We start from the raw sequence: 15,156 nt of genomic DNA, 5'->3' as shown, positions 1-15,156 counted from the left end.
GGGCTTTCAACTGCAGCAACAACAATGCGCACACGTGTGTGCACACACACGCACGCTCCTCATTCCCCACTTTGCCTGGAATTGCACCATCCAAGACATTCCTTTGTCCACCACTCATCCCTATTTTTAAACAACCACGCATGCACGATCATCTTCAGCGAGCATCTATGAGCTGCTCCCAAGCTCCAGGCTCCAGTCACCGAGGACCTGAAATGAAGAAACCTTTGTCCCCTCTCACCATCACAAAACATGCTTGTCTGGAGGAGGAGGACTCACAAACAGGCAAACAAAACCCTGCAAGGTCCCAGTGAGGCATCACCCTCAGGGCGCTGGAGTATTGTGGAGGACCACCAAACCTTGTTGAGGGTCAGCCTTGAGGAGAGGGAAGAGCAGGGCCGGCTTCCTGGAGGAGGCAACCCCTCAGCTGGGTGTTGAAGCTTGAGTAGGAGCTTGCTTAGCAAACAAGATGGGGTGAAAGAGGGGCTCATTTCAGTAGAAGGTGAGGCCTGGGGAAAGGTGCGGTACAATGGCCAGCCTGGCTGTCTTGAGTGCTGGCCCTGGGCGTGAGCAGCTTAGAAACTCGGTTCCGGAAGTGGAGTGGGGATGGAGTGGGTGGTGAACTGGGAGAGCTCTGAGCCCTGAGGAGCATAAAGCGGGTGGGGCCAACCTCCCTGGGCTTTAGCAAGGAGGGAACAAGGCTGCAAAGAGGGAAGGAAAGGAAACACCACGTGCCAGAGTTGGCCCTTTATGCCTCTTATGACAAAATGTTGCTATTTTATCTCTGTCTCGTATTTGGGGTTATTTATCTTCAGTTGGCTGGTTAGCTCCCTGAGCAGGGTCTCGACCTTCTATTTCTTACATTTTTATTAAAATAGCTTCTTCAGGCTCTGCACATTGGTAGTGCTTAATAAATGACAGCCTTTGTCGTGATACACATTTCTAGATGAGTTTCCAGGAAGTTTGCCTTTGGTATTCGTGCTTCTCAAAAAACCTTCTGGGGACCCTGGGGACCCCCCAGGAGGCAGGTGTCCTTGAGAGACTCTGGGCCCTGGGGCCTAGTTATGGGAGCTTCAGTAAGTCCATGGACCGCTCTACCCTGCCTCACCTCCTACGCCAAAGTGTTCTCGCCCAGGTGGGACACCTGGTGACTTCTGAAGCTCTCTGCAGTGGGGCCCTCTGTAGCAGCCCCCCTCCATTCCCACTCAATGTCAGCTTATCTGCAATAGCCGGCCCTGTTTTTTCTCCTTTGCCACCAACGATATCCTGGGAAGAGAATGCATGAGTAAGTAAACAAGTGTATTAGGCAGCATGGTACAGGTTATGCTGCATAACAAAGCAACCCCCGACACCTAAGGCCTCACACAGCAAAGGTTTACTTCTCATAGGATATGGCCAGTGTGGCTTAGAGGAGGTGGGGGGTGCTCGGCCCAACACAGTCACTCAAGGACCCAGGTTGATGGAGGCTCCATCGTCGTGGGGCTGCCACATCTGGAACCGAGGTCCCCATGGTTGCCATCACAGGGGATGCAAGACGTGAAGGCTCTTAAATGGTTTAGCCTTGAAAGGAGTCATGTTACTTTCATTGCAGCCTTTTGGCCAGGAAAAGTGACATGGCCCTTCCTGAATGCAAAGCACCTGGAAATGGGACCTGGAAATGGGCAAGAGAAGGTGGATTCCTGTGGAGGGAACGAACATCCCTGTCCTGGTGCCTCAGCGAGTGAAGGAGGGAGGGAGGGAGGCGAGGAGCGGGGAACACGGAGAGCGAAGGGTACGCGTGCCCGTTTCCCAGGCCAGGAGCCCTCGAAGGCCAGGCCAGAGTCCCGAAGCCCCCGGCGACAGCCACCCCTCCCCTGGGGGCTGTGCCAGCTGCATCTACCTGTCACCACTGGCATTACATCTCACAAACTCGTTTCGTGAGGGACAAGCTGGGCCCAGGGGGGCTGTATCTCTGTCCTTGTCCTTGGGAGGCTGAGAAGGAGAAGGGGAGGAGGAGAAGGAGGAGCAGCGGGAGGGCCAGGCCAGGCTGTGGAAAGCAATTAGCGGAGAACGGGAAATTACTTTCTCTGTGTGCGTGTCTTTGGCAGCTAGGCTGCCTCCGGTCCCCAGGGCTTCAGTGGGGCTGTGGTCTGGGCCAGGCTGGGGAAGCCCGGGCCAGGGAGTCACGCCGGGCTGGGGGCAGAGGCCTAGCGGACGGAGGGCCCGGTGCCTCGGGGAGGGCTGCCCTGTGCCGCAGGGCCTTTGGGCAGGTTGTTACACTCTGTGGGGGCGAGAGCGGGAACACTGTGTCATTGCCTCCCTGCCTTCCCGTGGTGCCAGCGAGCACCTGGCTGTCTTCGTTGAGCCTGAAAGAGGGGCTTGAGTGCAGGTAGTTAAACTGGGAAACAAGCGTGAGGGGGCCAAGAGAGAAACTCAGGGAGGGAGGACAAGCCACATAAGGCTGCCACATGGAGGTTGCTGTTGTGGCCACAGGTCCCAGTTGTCTTCCAGAATGTCTGCCTGAGGGCTGGGAAGTCTGAGCGTGTATCCACTGGCTCCTTCCCCCAGGCCGGGAGTCGCCCTGGGGGTTTCAAGTCCCCTAACTGCTGGGTGGCATTTGCTTGAAAAGGTCTCTGGCTTGTGGTACATCTAGGCAGGAGGCTGCCAGCCCAAGGTTTCTGAGTCCCCACGGAAGTGTCCTTTGCAGCTGCAGCTGCCATCCGAGGTGGGCTCTGGGATGTGGCACTGGGCACGGGAGGCACGTGCCGTCCCGGGCACCGCGAGACCCCTGCTCATCGGGTGGTGCTGGAAGCAAGGCTGTCTTTCAGGACCGGGGCCCAGCTCTCCCTGGACTGATGCCAGTCTCCCTGACACCCTTCCACTCCCCGCTCCACTCCTGCAGGTCACGGACTCCTGAGAACGGGGAGTGTGGCTTCTACTTTCTCAGTCCCCAGTGTCCTGCCCAGAGCCCAACATGGGGTTCAGGAAATACACGTCCTGGAGAAAACCAAATTTTGGGGTGGGGCAGTGGTTGGGATGTGTATAGCTCTGTGACTCTGCAGTGGTCTCCCTCCTGCCTGCCTGTGTGGGGCAAACACGGGGACCCCCTGCCGGAAAGCCCCTTCTGGTTTAGCTCCTGGATTCTGTCTCTGGCTCTGGCTCTCTCAAAGGACAGATGCTCAGCTTGCCCTGATGAGAAGGGAAAGGCAACCCAAACTGGCACTGAGGTTGTAAGAGCCCAGGAGGCCTGGTGGAGGGGTTGTCGGCAAATTTTGTTTTCTGTCCTGCCTCTCCCCTTATTTGGTAATTTCCCCTCCCTCCTCCCATTGGACAATTACTCTTGCCTCTCTCCTTCCTCACTTCATGTGCTTCTGGAGAAACTGCCAATCACATTATCCTATGACCATGCGGCCCAAACAAAGCCACAGCAATTGGCCCAGGAATGGGCACAGGAGTCAAGCTGAGCCAATCAAAATCCTTCCCTGTATCTGTACATGGGAACATTTAGAGAAAAGACTTCTCCTTCCCTGTGGCCTGTGAACTGGGAGGATGATTCCCGGGTGAGGAGGCTACCCAGACAGAGGGTAAAAAGGGCACCAGCTCCTGCTGGGCAGTCCCACGTGTCTGGTGGCTGGCCAGGCCTGGATGGACCCAGTCTGGGGCTCTGTCCTCCTGTGGGAAGACCCCACTGGGGAGCCCCAGTGGCTGCCGGTGGCTGTCTCGGGGCCTTCTGGCCTTTTCAATATGCCCTCGTGATCAGCTGCCTGTTCTAATGCAGGCAGCCTAGCTGTCTAGAACAAGGTCTGACTGCTTTGCAGGTAGAAAGGTTAGATTTGCATGAAGTGGGCTGCGTAAACCCCATTGCTTTTCTGGTGCTGTCGCTCACCTCTGATGTCACACTTCAAGGCCGGGTTGGAACTCTGATTCCTCTCTTCCTTTGGGCCTGTGCCTGACTCCCACCCTGCTCCCCAGCCTCCTCTGGCCCCTCCAGCACCTCCCTCCCTCCAGACCAGCACCCTTCAGTAGTACTGTAATGCCAGCCACACAGACAGTTGGAAGTTTTTTAGCAGCCAGACATGTCCATTTGGACCGGCCACATTTTGAGTGCTCAGCAGTCACATGTGGCTGGTGGCCACCATGCTGGACAGTGTGACTCTAAGTCACCACCTGGTGCAGGAAGCCACCTGCCACCTGCAAAAGCTCAGGTGATTTTAGGCCGTTTCATTTCCACTCAGCCTCTCATCTGCACTAAAATGTTGTCGTGTGTTTGCTAGTTTGGATCTGGGGTCGGATCCTGGAGGTTAGCCCACAGACCAGAGGGAACGCAAGCATGGCTCCCAAGCCAGCAACCCCTCCCCCTTGTGTGGGCAGAAGGGAGCCATGGCGGGTGGGGGTGTTTGTTTTTAACTTGGGCGGAGATAATTTTAGATTTACAGAAAAGACGACAAAGATGGCACAGAGTTCCTGGTTCACCCAGTTCTGTCTAATGGTAACATGTCATAGAATTACAGCGCACCCGTCCAAACCGAGAAATTAGCATTGGTGCAACCTGCTCCCTAAACTCCAGACTTTGTTCAGACTTATCAGTGTTTCCACTAATGTTCTTTTTCTGATTCAGGACCAGATCCAGGGTGCTATCTATCTATCTATCTATCTATCTATCTATCTATCTATCTATCTATCAGCTACCTGTTTATAAAACAGCTTCATTGTGGTATAGTTGGCATACAGTGAGTTGTGCATGCACCAAATAAACATTTTGATAAGTCTGACATGTTTACAGGTAGTAAAACCATCACTTAGTAGGTATTTTAGCTAAACCATAGAGTAACAAAAAGCCAAATTATTTACAGTTTGTTAGATGCCAAAACTGTCTTAAACACTGTCTTAAACACAAATGTGTTCCTGTGAGTGAACACATTTAGCTCTTACAACAGCCTATGGTAGATTCAAGTTCTGCTGCCACTTCCTCAGTCCTGGAATTGAATTGGGCCTCTGCATCTTCGCCGGGTGACTTGGCAGGAGTGCCCTCTAGAGTGACAGGGGTATGTTTTCCTGCCCGTTATGCATTAAACTATGCCCTGTTCCCCAATAAATCCATAAGTTGAAGCCCTTAAAGGCCTTATCACCCAATGGGGCCTTTTAGGAGGTGATTAAGATTAAATGAGGTCATAGGGGGTGGTGTTCTAATCCAAGACTACCATTGTCCTTATAAGAAGAGGAAGAGATACCAGGGGTGCCTGTGTGCAGAGAAAAGGCAGGGAGGGTGGCTGACTGCAAACCAACCAGAAACTAACCCTGCCGGCACCTTGATCTTGGACTTCCAGCCTCCAGGACTGAGAGAAAGTAAGTTCTTGTTGTTGAAGCGACCCCGCCTGGGGTACTCTGCTATGGCAGCCTGAGCACTCTACTGCACCACCCTACCGATGCTGGGCTCAGCTGGGGCAGCGATGGTAGAGAGATGCCACTGGAGTGTGGCCGCAGTGTGCTTGGTGCATTGGGCTGGCCCTCTGAACACTCCTGCAATTCTCTGTGAGAGACACACTCAAAGTCACTGGTCCACAGAGAATGAGGAAACAGACAGGACTGATCCCATCCCTGGCTGGAAGCCAAGGTCAGTGGATTCCAATGAAATCCAGCAGAACCTCACCTGACCCACAAAGAACACGAGTGCAGAGACTTTAAGATTGTCATGCAGCCCAAACTGACTAATAATCAGTGAGTTGAGATATACCGTTATCCCACATCGAATCAGTGAGGGAAGTGAGGCCCAGAGAGGTTAAGTAACTTGCTCAAGGTCACACAGCTAGTCTGTGACATGTCTAGAACATGAATCCAGCTAGCCTGGCTCCAGTGACCCTTCTCGTAACCACTGTATTATAATAGCCTTTAAAAAATGTATTGGGGTGACATTGGTTAATAAAATTATAAGGGTTTCAGGTATACAATTTTATAAAACATCATTTGTATATTGAACTGTGTGTTCACTACCCTGAGTCAAGTCTCCTTCCATCACCATTAATCCTCCTTTACCCTCTTTTACCCACCCCACCCCCTTTCCCTCTGGGGATCACCATACTGTCGTCTGTGTCTATGACAGTAGTCTTTTTTTTATTAAATGTATTTTATTGATTATGCTATTACAGTTGTTCCATTCCCCGCCCCCCCTTTATTCCCCTCTGCTCTGCACACCTCCTCCCACCCGCATTCCCCCGCTTTAGGTCACGTCCATGGGTCACACATATAAGTTCTATGGCTTCTCCATTTCCTATACTATTCTTAACCGTGCCCACCACCATACATTTTCTACCTACCATTTATGCTACTTATTCCTGTACCTTTCCCCCCATTTTTCCCCCTCTCCCTGCTGCTAACCTTCCATGTGATCTCCATTTCTGTGATTCTGTTCCTGTTCTAGTTGTTTGCTTAGTTTGCTTTTGTTTTAAGTTCGGTTGTTAATAACTGTGAGTTTGTTGTCATTTTACTGTTCACATTTTTATCTTCTTTTTCTTAGATAAGTCCCTTTAATATTTCATATAAAAGGGCTTGGTGATGATGAACTCCTTTAACTTGACCTTATCTGGGAAGCACTTTATCTGCCCTTCCATTCTAAATGATAGCTTTGCTGGACGGAATCATCTTGAATGTAGGTCCTTCCTTGCCTTTCATGACTTTGAATACTTCCAGCCCCTTCTTGCCTGCAAGGTTTCTTTTGAGATATCAGCTGACAGTCTTATGGGCACTCCTCTGGAGGTAACTGTCTCCTTTTCTTTTGCTGCTTTTAAGATTCTCTCCTTATCTTTAATCTTGGCTAATTTAATTATGATTTGCTTTGGTGTGTTCCTCCTTGGGTCCAACTTCTTTGGGACTCCCAGAGCTTCCTGGACTTCCTGGACTTCTATTTTTTTTGCCAGATTGGGGAAGTTCTCCTTCATTATTTTTTCAAATAAATTTTCAATGTCTTGCTCTTCCTTTTCTCCTGCTGGCACCCCTATGATTCGGATGTTGGAACATTTAAAGATGTCCTGGAGGTTCCTAAGCCTCTCCTCATTTTCTTGAATTCTTGTTTCTTCATTCTGTTCTGGTCGAATGTTTCTTTCTTCCTTCTGGTCCACTCCATTGATTTGAGTCCCAGTTTCCTTCCCATCACTATTCACTCCCTGTTCATTTTTCTTTTATTTCACTTTTCATAGTCTTCATTGTTTCCTCTAATTGGTGACCATATTCAACCATTTCTGTGAGCAGCCTGATTACCAGTGTTTTGAACTCTGCATCTGATAGGTTGGCTATGTCTTCATCACTTAGTTGTATTTTTTCTGGAGCTTTGGTCTGTTCTTTCATTTGAGCCTTTTTTTTTTCTTTTTGTCTTGGAGCACCGGTTACATAGTAAGGGGAGGAGCCTTAAGTGTTCACCAGGGCTGGGCAACCCCGCATCACTGCATTGTGGTACCGTATGTGGGTGAGGGGTCAGAAAGGGAACAGTGCTGCTTGCTCTGCTCTCTGCCAGTTTTCAGTCCCTTCTGCCACTTCCCACAAGCAAATTGGGCCCTCCTGGTGCTGATTCCCAGGTGGGAGGGCCTGTGTACATTCCAGGACCCTGTGGGTCTCTCCAACAAACTCTGCTGTTTGGCTGGGAGTTCCTCCCGTTGCCTCAGCCCCCACAGGTGTTTTCAGTCAGAGGTTTTGAGGCTTTATTTCCCCACACTGGAACCCTGGGTTGTGAGGTCTGGGTTGCGAGGTCTGTCTTGCTCCCCAGTTGTTCCTCCTGGTTTATCTGCACACAAATGTGGGACCACCCAGTCCGCCAGCCACTACATCACCCGACCAGTCTTCTATCCGCGTACCTTGCTGCGGATCCTCTCCACCCAGCTGCCCGTCTCCACTCCTCCTACTGGCCTGGGTGAGTGTTTCTTCATTAACTCCTTGGTTGTCAGACTTCCATACAGTTTGATTTTCTGGCAGTTCTGGTTGTTTTTCGTTTTTAAATGTGTTGTTGTTGTCCGTCCTTTGGTTTTGTCTATTTCTATGCTGGTCTGTCCCTCCTGCTAGACTTGAAGCTCTGTGAGGGCAGGAACTGTATCTTTTTTGTTCCTACCGGACACCCATCAATAACAGCCAATCACTGCTTGTTAACTAAAACTGGGTTCACTGTTCAGTGCAGGCCTTGGCTACATCTTGGGAAAACAGAAATAAGGCGTGTTTCCTGCCCTCAGAGACCTCTTAGTCCCATGAGGGAGATGCCAAAAGTGAGTGAGGAAAGCTGGAGGATGAGGGAGGTACAGCAGCAGCGTGCAGGACGAACGTTTATTCTGCTGTCTGGGAGTGTGTTGCAGGGCATTTTCCAGAGCAGGTAAATCGTCGGGGCTTGAAGGATGAGCAGGGAGAGTCTCTGATGCATGAGAGAAGGCAGCCCCTGCAAGCCCACAGGAGGAGTGGGCAGGAGTCTGACCCCAGATGCCATGCTCAGGAGCTTGCGTGCCACTTGGTACGGGCCGTGGGGAGCCATCAGTTGCGTGATTCTGGAAGTGTTAGAGCCAACACCACCAGCACTTTGGTTAGAACATGTAGACTCATAATTATGTGTCACAGTGTATTTAACATGTGGCCCAAGACCACTCTTCTTCTTCTAGTGTGGCCCAGAGCTGCCAAAAGGTTGGGCACCCCTGGTGTAGGGAGTGTTTATACATCAGAAGGAAGTAAGAGCTGAGATTCCGTCCAACTCGGACATCAGCTGACTGGTTTGACCAGGGTGCCCAGAGCGGGCAGCAGACTGGGTGCAGAAGCAACTGGGTGGTTGTGGCAGAAGTTAAATGAGTCAGGGTGGGTGGGCGGGTATTTAAAATAAAAGAGACACAAGCCCACAGGAAAAGCAGAAGGGTGCATGGAGGCAGGGGCTCAGGCAGAGGCTGTGCGAGTGTGGGCCAGGGCTGAGCAAACCCCGCTTTGCACCAAGTCTGGGAGAAGCTCAGTAAGTGGTTGTTATCGCCGGGGCCGTGGAAGACACATGAGGAAGATGACGTAGCTGCTGAGGTCGGGCCATGAAGATTTGGGAATCAACAGTGAGCGGCTGACAGTTCTTTTTTTCCCTGCAATTAACAATGTATTTATTTTCTGAATTTTTTCAATTAGTTTACATTCCATAATATTTTGTATTAGTCTCAGGTAGAATCTTAAGAACAATATATATGAATACATACGACAGAAACAGATTCATAGACACAGAGCTCAGAGGGGGGGAGGGGAGGGGAGGGGAGGGGAGGGGAGGGGAGGGGAGGGGAGGGGAGGGGAGGGGAGGGGAGGGGAGGGGACTGGCAGTTCTGCACTTCAGAGTTTTGGTCGGGTAGCAGGTGACCTTCGATCTAATCAATGGAAGAGCAGAAACTTCATGCAGGTCGTCTGGTTTTGGTTTTGGTTTTTACTGAGGTGAAATACACAAAGCATAAAGTTTGGCATTTAACAATTCTGAAATGTGCAATCAATAGCATTAGGTACATTCACACCGTGAGGCAAACATCATCACTCTCCACTTTCAGAACTTTTCATTTTCAGAAACTCTGTACCCATTAAAGAGTAGCGACCCCTTCCCTCCTCACTTAGGTCCCTGGAAATGGCTATTCTACTCTCTGCCTCTATGGACTTGGCTATTCTAGATATTTCAAATAAGTGGAACCACACAACATTTGTCCTTCTGTGTCTAGGTGACTGGCTTATTTCACTCAGCATAATATTTTCAAGGCGTGTCCCTGTTGTAGCACCTATCAGAACTTCATTCCTTTTTCACGGCCGAGTAATATTCCTCCACACAGTGACAACACAGTTTCCCGATCCACTCACCTGTTGAGGATGCTCAGTTGGTTTTCCCGTTTGGCTATTGTGAATAAATGCTTCCATGAACACCCACATGCAGGAGTCCGAGTCACTGTTTTGGATTCTTTTGGTGTATGCCTTGCAGAGGAATCACTGGGTAACGATGTTTTGCCACCAATTTTCTGTGTCACTTTGGGTAAGTCACTTTTAGTCTTTGGGGTTATTTCTGTCCTCACATCTTTAAACGGTAGGTTTCTTTTGATTTTGCTTGGCTTACGAAGCCAGGCGGACAGGTGACCCACTGAAAGATAAAAAAGGCAAGTGTGTGAATAGGGCTGAGGGGGAGGCTGGGTGGGAATCCTTCAGGCACAAGGGAGGCTCAGGGGCTGAGAGCAGCCAGCAAAGCAAACGGACGAGACCTGTTGGCAGAGGGAGAAGCATGTCTGCTCCAGGCTCAGGAGGGAGGCCAGGAAGAAGGGAGTGGAGAGAAGTAATGGCCTGCCCCAAAGGGGTGCTCGCAACGAGGTGTTAATTTGACTCGATGAGACAAGGCTGTGGCTCAGCATAAAATCCTGGGCCAGCGCCAGAGGGCTCATTCTCTGACGGGCAGGAATAGGGCGCGGAGGTCACGGGCTGCTGCTGAGGGCAGGTGGGGGCTTGGAGAGGAGGCTGGAACCACTGTTGGGTATACCAGGGTCAAGTTGGAGGAATAAAAGGACTGCTAAGTCAGCCTTTCATTACTGAACTCATAGTAAACTGTGGTAATTGTATTTTCCAGGGAAATCAAAGTACTCTGTTTACACTACCCTACCTGGTTCCATGTAACATTTAAGGAGGACAGATTTTAGTATCAGAACACTGAATTTTTTTGGATTTGGGGAAAGAGCATGAGTAGATAGGGTGTGATAAGCCCCTTTTATTAATGTTTCATAATAATGATTATTTATTGAGTGGCAACTGAGTCGGTATTAGCTCAATGAATCTTCACACCAACCTGAAAGGTGTTGGTTACATTTTTGAGGTAACCATTTCACTGATCGCCCATTTTACAGATGGGGAAACTGAGGGTTGGAAGGAGAAGTGTCATCACACTAGAGGAAGAGGAGAAGTGGCTTTGAACTCAGCCTGCCTGGGTCTGAAGCGCATGCTCAGAACTCTGTGCTTTGGAATCCGGGTCTTTCTGGCTCCTTCCCTTGCTCGAACATTTCAAATAATGCAGGATGTAAGGCTGCCTAAGCACTGGGCATAGACCCCAGGGCTCCTGGGTTCTGCCCCAGGACCCGGTCTCTCCTCTGCGGGAGCCAGCTCCACAGGTCCATGCAGGGGGCAGGGACTGGAGGAGCACCCAACGGGGAGACAGGACCAGGTGTGGTCACCTTCCTGTTTAATTCCTGGGGCCACTCTTACCCAAGAAGACATTTCACCCCTGGCAAGGACAGTTATTGGGGTCACAGTGACTCCACCCATTTCAGCACCTGCCCAGGTATATTCTGTTTCAGTCTCGGACAAAAACTTGAACTTCAGAAATGTTCAGGGTGAGGCATGCAAGTCTCCCTCTGTGCACGGATGGGGAGACCTACCCCTTAGGCAGCCAGACCTAACAGCAGAGTCTACCAGTCTTGCTGTCCCCTAGGGGCAGTCTCACTGTCCACTAGGGGCAGGACTAGGCTGGTATTCAGAAGAAATCACAAGCAACTTGGCCAGGCGCTGACCACTCCTCCGGGAGTCCGTGCTTGATAAGCAACCAAGCTTTCCTGACCTCCCCACCCAGAGACCCATCAAAACTCATCTCTAGAAGGATGAGGAGGGGACAGGCCTGAGCCCAGGGAACTCTGATGTCGGGGCCACTGGACTCTCTCTGTGGTCTCCGCTTCTCTCACTGGTAGCAGTGCCTCCCGTGTATTATGTGAATGTCACAGAGTTGGTCTGCACTGTTTCACTGATCCCTGCACAGCCCTTTGGGGCTGGGACTATTCTTGTCGTTCCCATTTTACAGATGGGAAAGAACCCAGAAGGGTTTCACTGAACCCAGAAGGGTTAGGTCTCTCGCAAAGGTCTGTGTAGCCAGTAAGAGCCAGGTCTCAGCTTTAATCCTAGGGGTTTGGACTCTTCCAGTTCCCTCCTTGCTCTCATTTCCCTGCTGGGGAGGCCAGAGATGTGGGGTGGGGAACCGCCTTAGAAGTTGGCTGCTGCAGCCCTACAGGCTTCCTACAACAGGCTTCCCTGTAATTTGAGTATAAATCATATTTCTAACTGAGGCTTCCCTGAAGGTCACCAGTCATCAAACTGTCAGCAGGCCATCTTCAATGTCACAAGAATCAGGGCCCCGAGCCAGACAAGCCCGCAGAAACCAGGCTCCCTGCCCGCACCACTGGGGCGGGTGACAGGTCAGAAGTGGGAACGGGTTAACAGGGCTCGGGGCTGGGGACCGAGTGACAGCTGTGTCTGTGGCTTCTGGATAATGAGGGAGGAGAGAAGCTCCGGCCTCCGCTCTGGGCTCTGGGTCGGTCCTGCTGTTGGCAGCTTTGAACCTCTCTCTCTTAAAAAATTTAAATCATTTTTTATTTTTCAATTATGGTTGACATACAAATCATATTAGTTTCAGGGGTACACTCCAGTGATCAGACGTTGTTTAGCTAAGTGATCATCCCAACGTGCTGTACCCCCCTGACCTGAGACATAAGTTATCTGAATGTTACTGATTGTGTTCCCTGTGCTGTGATTTTCATCCCCAGGACTGATCTGTAACAACCAATTTGGGCTTCTTAATCCCTTCACCTTTCTCGCCCATTCCCCCACCTTCCTCCCATCCGACAACTGTCAAAATGTTCTCTGTATCTGTGAGTCTGTTTCTGCTCTGCAGCTTTATTTTGGGGGGTTTTGATTCATTGGCTGATAGATGTGTGTTTATTGCCATTTTATTGCTCATACTTTTTATCTTTTTCTTCTCCTTCTTAAAGAAGACTCTTGAACATTTTAAGCTGAACCTCTTGAGCCAGGGAAGGTGGCAGCTTGCAAAGTCCTAATGGCAACATGTGGACGTGAGTTGAGGTCTCCCTGGGGACATGAAGCGTAGGGGGGGAGGCAGAGGAGTTACGTTTTCTTCACCACTGGCTGGGGGGCAGGTACCCTAACAGGCATCATCCTGTGTGGTCCTTAAGCTGGTCTCCAGCGCTAGGAAGTTTCTCTTATCGTCTCCATTTCCTGGAGGCTCAGACTGGCGTGTAAGTATTCACACTGGCATTTGGACTTATATCTACTTTTTCTTTCTTTTACTGTCACAGTATTTTCCAGTTTTGAAACAAGGCTGGGACGTGTTGGTTAAACTAAGGGAAAACGGTTTCTAGTTGGCAGGGCTTTTCAGGGCCGTTAGCAAACTGGATTCTGTATCTTCATGGGTGGAGGGATGGGAAGTGGCCGGGGCCCAGGACCCTGGACGCTCTGGCAGGAAGAGGCTCAGCACCTCAGCTCCATTCCAGCATGGGGGGTGGGGACCTAGTCCACCAGGGAGCTTGGGTGGGCTTGCTCTCCAAGCCCCTTTCTCCGTCTGGATGCAGCCTCTAGTGGGGAGCACTGAGGCCCAGCCCCACACCTCACAGGAACCGCCCCGGAACAGGGCAGGCTGACCCCAGTCAGTGTTAAGCTGCCCCTTTCCTGGACTATTTCGGGCTCTCTGGCTCACCTGGGTGCAGGTGAATCTGCTGATCCACACCCCTGGCTTCACTTCTCACTTTGGCAACAGCAGCCTGTACCTTCCAGGTCCCTGTGTACACCGGTCCACCTGGACTCCAGGTATGGCTTCCTCTGAGGAGGCAGCTCCTCAGATGCCCAAGGGTGGGGCTGGAAGGACCTTCAGATCCCTCAGATACCTCTCAACTCACTCCCGAGAATGAACAGGAAATTAATGAGACAGGTGGGCTCTGCATGCAGAAGCCTCTCTGTACTCTTCCTTATTCTGAGAGCAGGGACCCGGCTTCCTAACTGTGGCCCAAACTGGCCTAAACCATTTCTCCTTTGCTCCTGGCACACACCTAGACTACACGTCCCAGCCTCCCTTGCGTCTGGGCCACATGACAGGACAGGTCAATGGAATGTGAGTAGACTTGAGGACTGTCGTCCAGACCTGGCCCGCATCATTCCCTTTTTTGCTCTCTTCTGCTGTCAGGATGCAGAGGATCCCACAGGGAAGTCCAAGGCCCCAAGAGATGGTGGAGAACGAGCTAGAAGGAGCCCTCAGAGTCAGAAAGATCTGGGTGGAAATCCCAACTCAGCCTTTTAAAGCTGTGTGATCTTGATCTTGGGCAAGTCACTTACCTCCCCGAGCTGTTTCCTCATCTGTAAACGGGGGATAATGACAGCGCCTTTCTTGTAGGGCAGTAGGAGGGTCTGTGCGACAACCCCAGAGGGGTCCCTGGAACCCCAGAGGGGTCCCTGGAGCCCCAGAGCTCCTGTCGTGTGGCCGGGGCCTCTTAGTCACTGCATCACGGTCAAGTCCTCCTGATGTCCAGTTCTGTTCTCCTTTACAGAAATCCCTCCCTCTGCATTTCATTCTGACTGATGACAGTATTGGAAGAGATTGAAGGACACAGTTTTTTAAATGGGGTTTTTGTGTAGCATTACTTGCAGGTTGCCTGGTGTTGAGAACCCCGCACTGATGGTGGGTGGGGTACTGATGGGGCCTGTCCTGCTGCAGCAGCACCGTCACTAAAACTGTCCCTGGTGGGAACAAAGCGTGGGGAATCTGTGGCAGGGAATGCTTTAGCAGATACGCTATCTTGGGCATTTGTGACTTTGGAGGAAGTAATCATTATAAGGACCGTGGAGTCAGAGAACTATTGCTGGCGGCTACCCACGCGTTGGATGGAGACTAGGAAAGACCAAGGGTGATTAATCACAAATTCTCACAAAGTGTGAGATCTGGAGAGCCTCCTTGGCAACATATATCAAGAGACTCTCATATCCTGCAGCTCAAGAACAGCAAAAGCTGGGGATCAGACCCGCTTAATTATAAGTGGAGTTACAGAGATGGTTGAATTCTCAATTCTGGAAAGTCTGTTACTCCAAGGTCAGAGCCCTGATTGGAGGCTGGGGGGTGCTGTTATGTGACAAATGGATAGGGACATCTGGGTTGATGCATTGAAAATATCGCATCCCTAAATTCTTCTAAACCCTCTAGGCCTGCAGAAGTGGTCTGCTCCACCTCATCAGAGGCAGCTTCTTCCATTTGCTTGAAGCCTCTGGCTTGCAAAGCAATATGTTTCCCCACCTCCCATTCTGGCCACTGCACCTTAGTAATCAGAGTCAAGGTACAATATAATTTGGTTACTCTAGGGGCAGAAGGGAACTGTGTGCCAGAGAGGCTGCGGGATGTAG

Source organism: Artibeus jamaicensis, unplaced genomic scaffold (assembly GCF_021234435.1).
Source record: "Artibeus jamaicensis isolate MK-2021 breed Jamaican fruit bat unplaced genomic scaffold, CSHL_Jam_final scaffold_847, whole genome shotgun sequence".
NCBI lineage: Eukaryota > Metazoa > Chordata > Mammalia > Chiroptera > Phyllostomidae > Artibeus > Artibeus jamaicensis.
Note: the sequence above shows the minus strand (reverse complement) of the source record.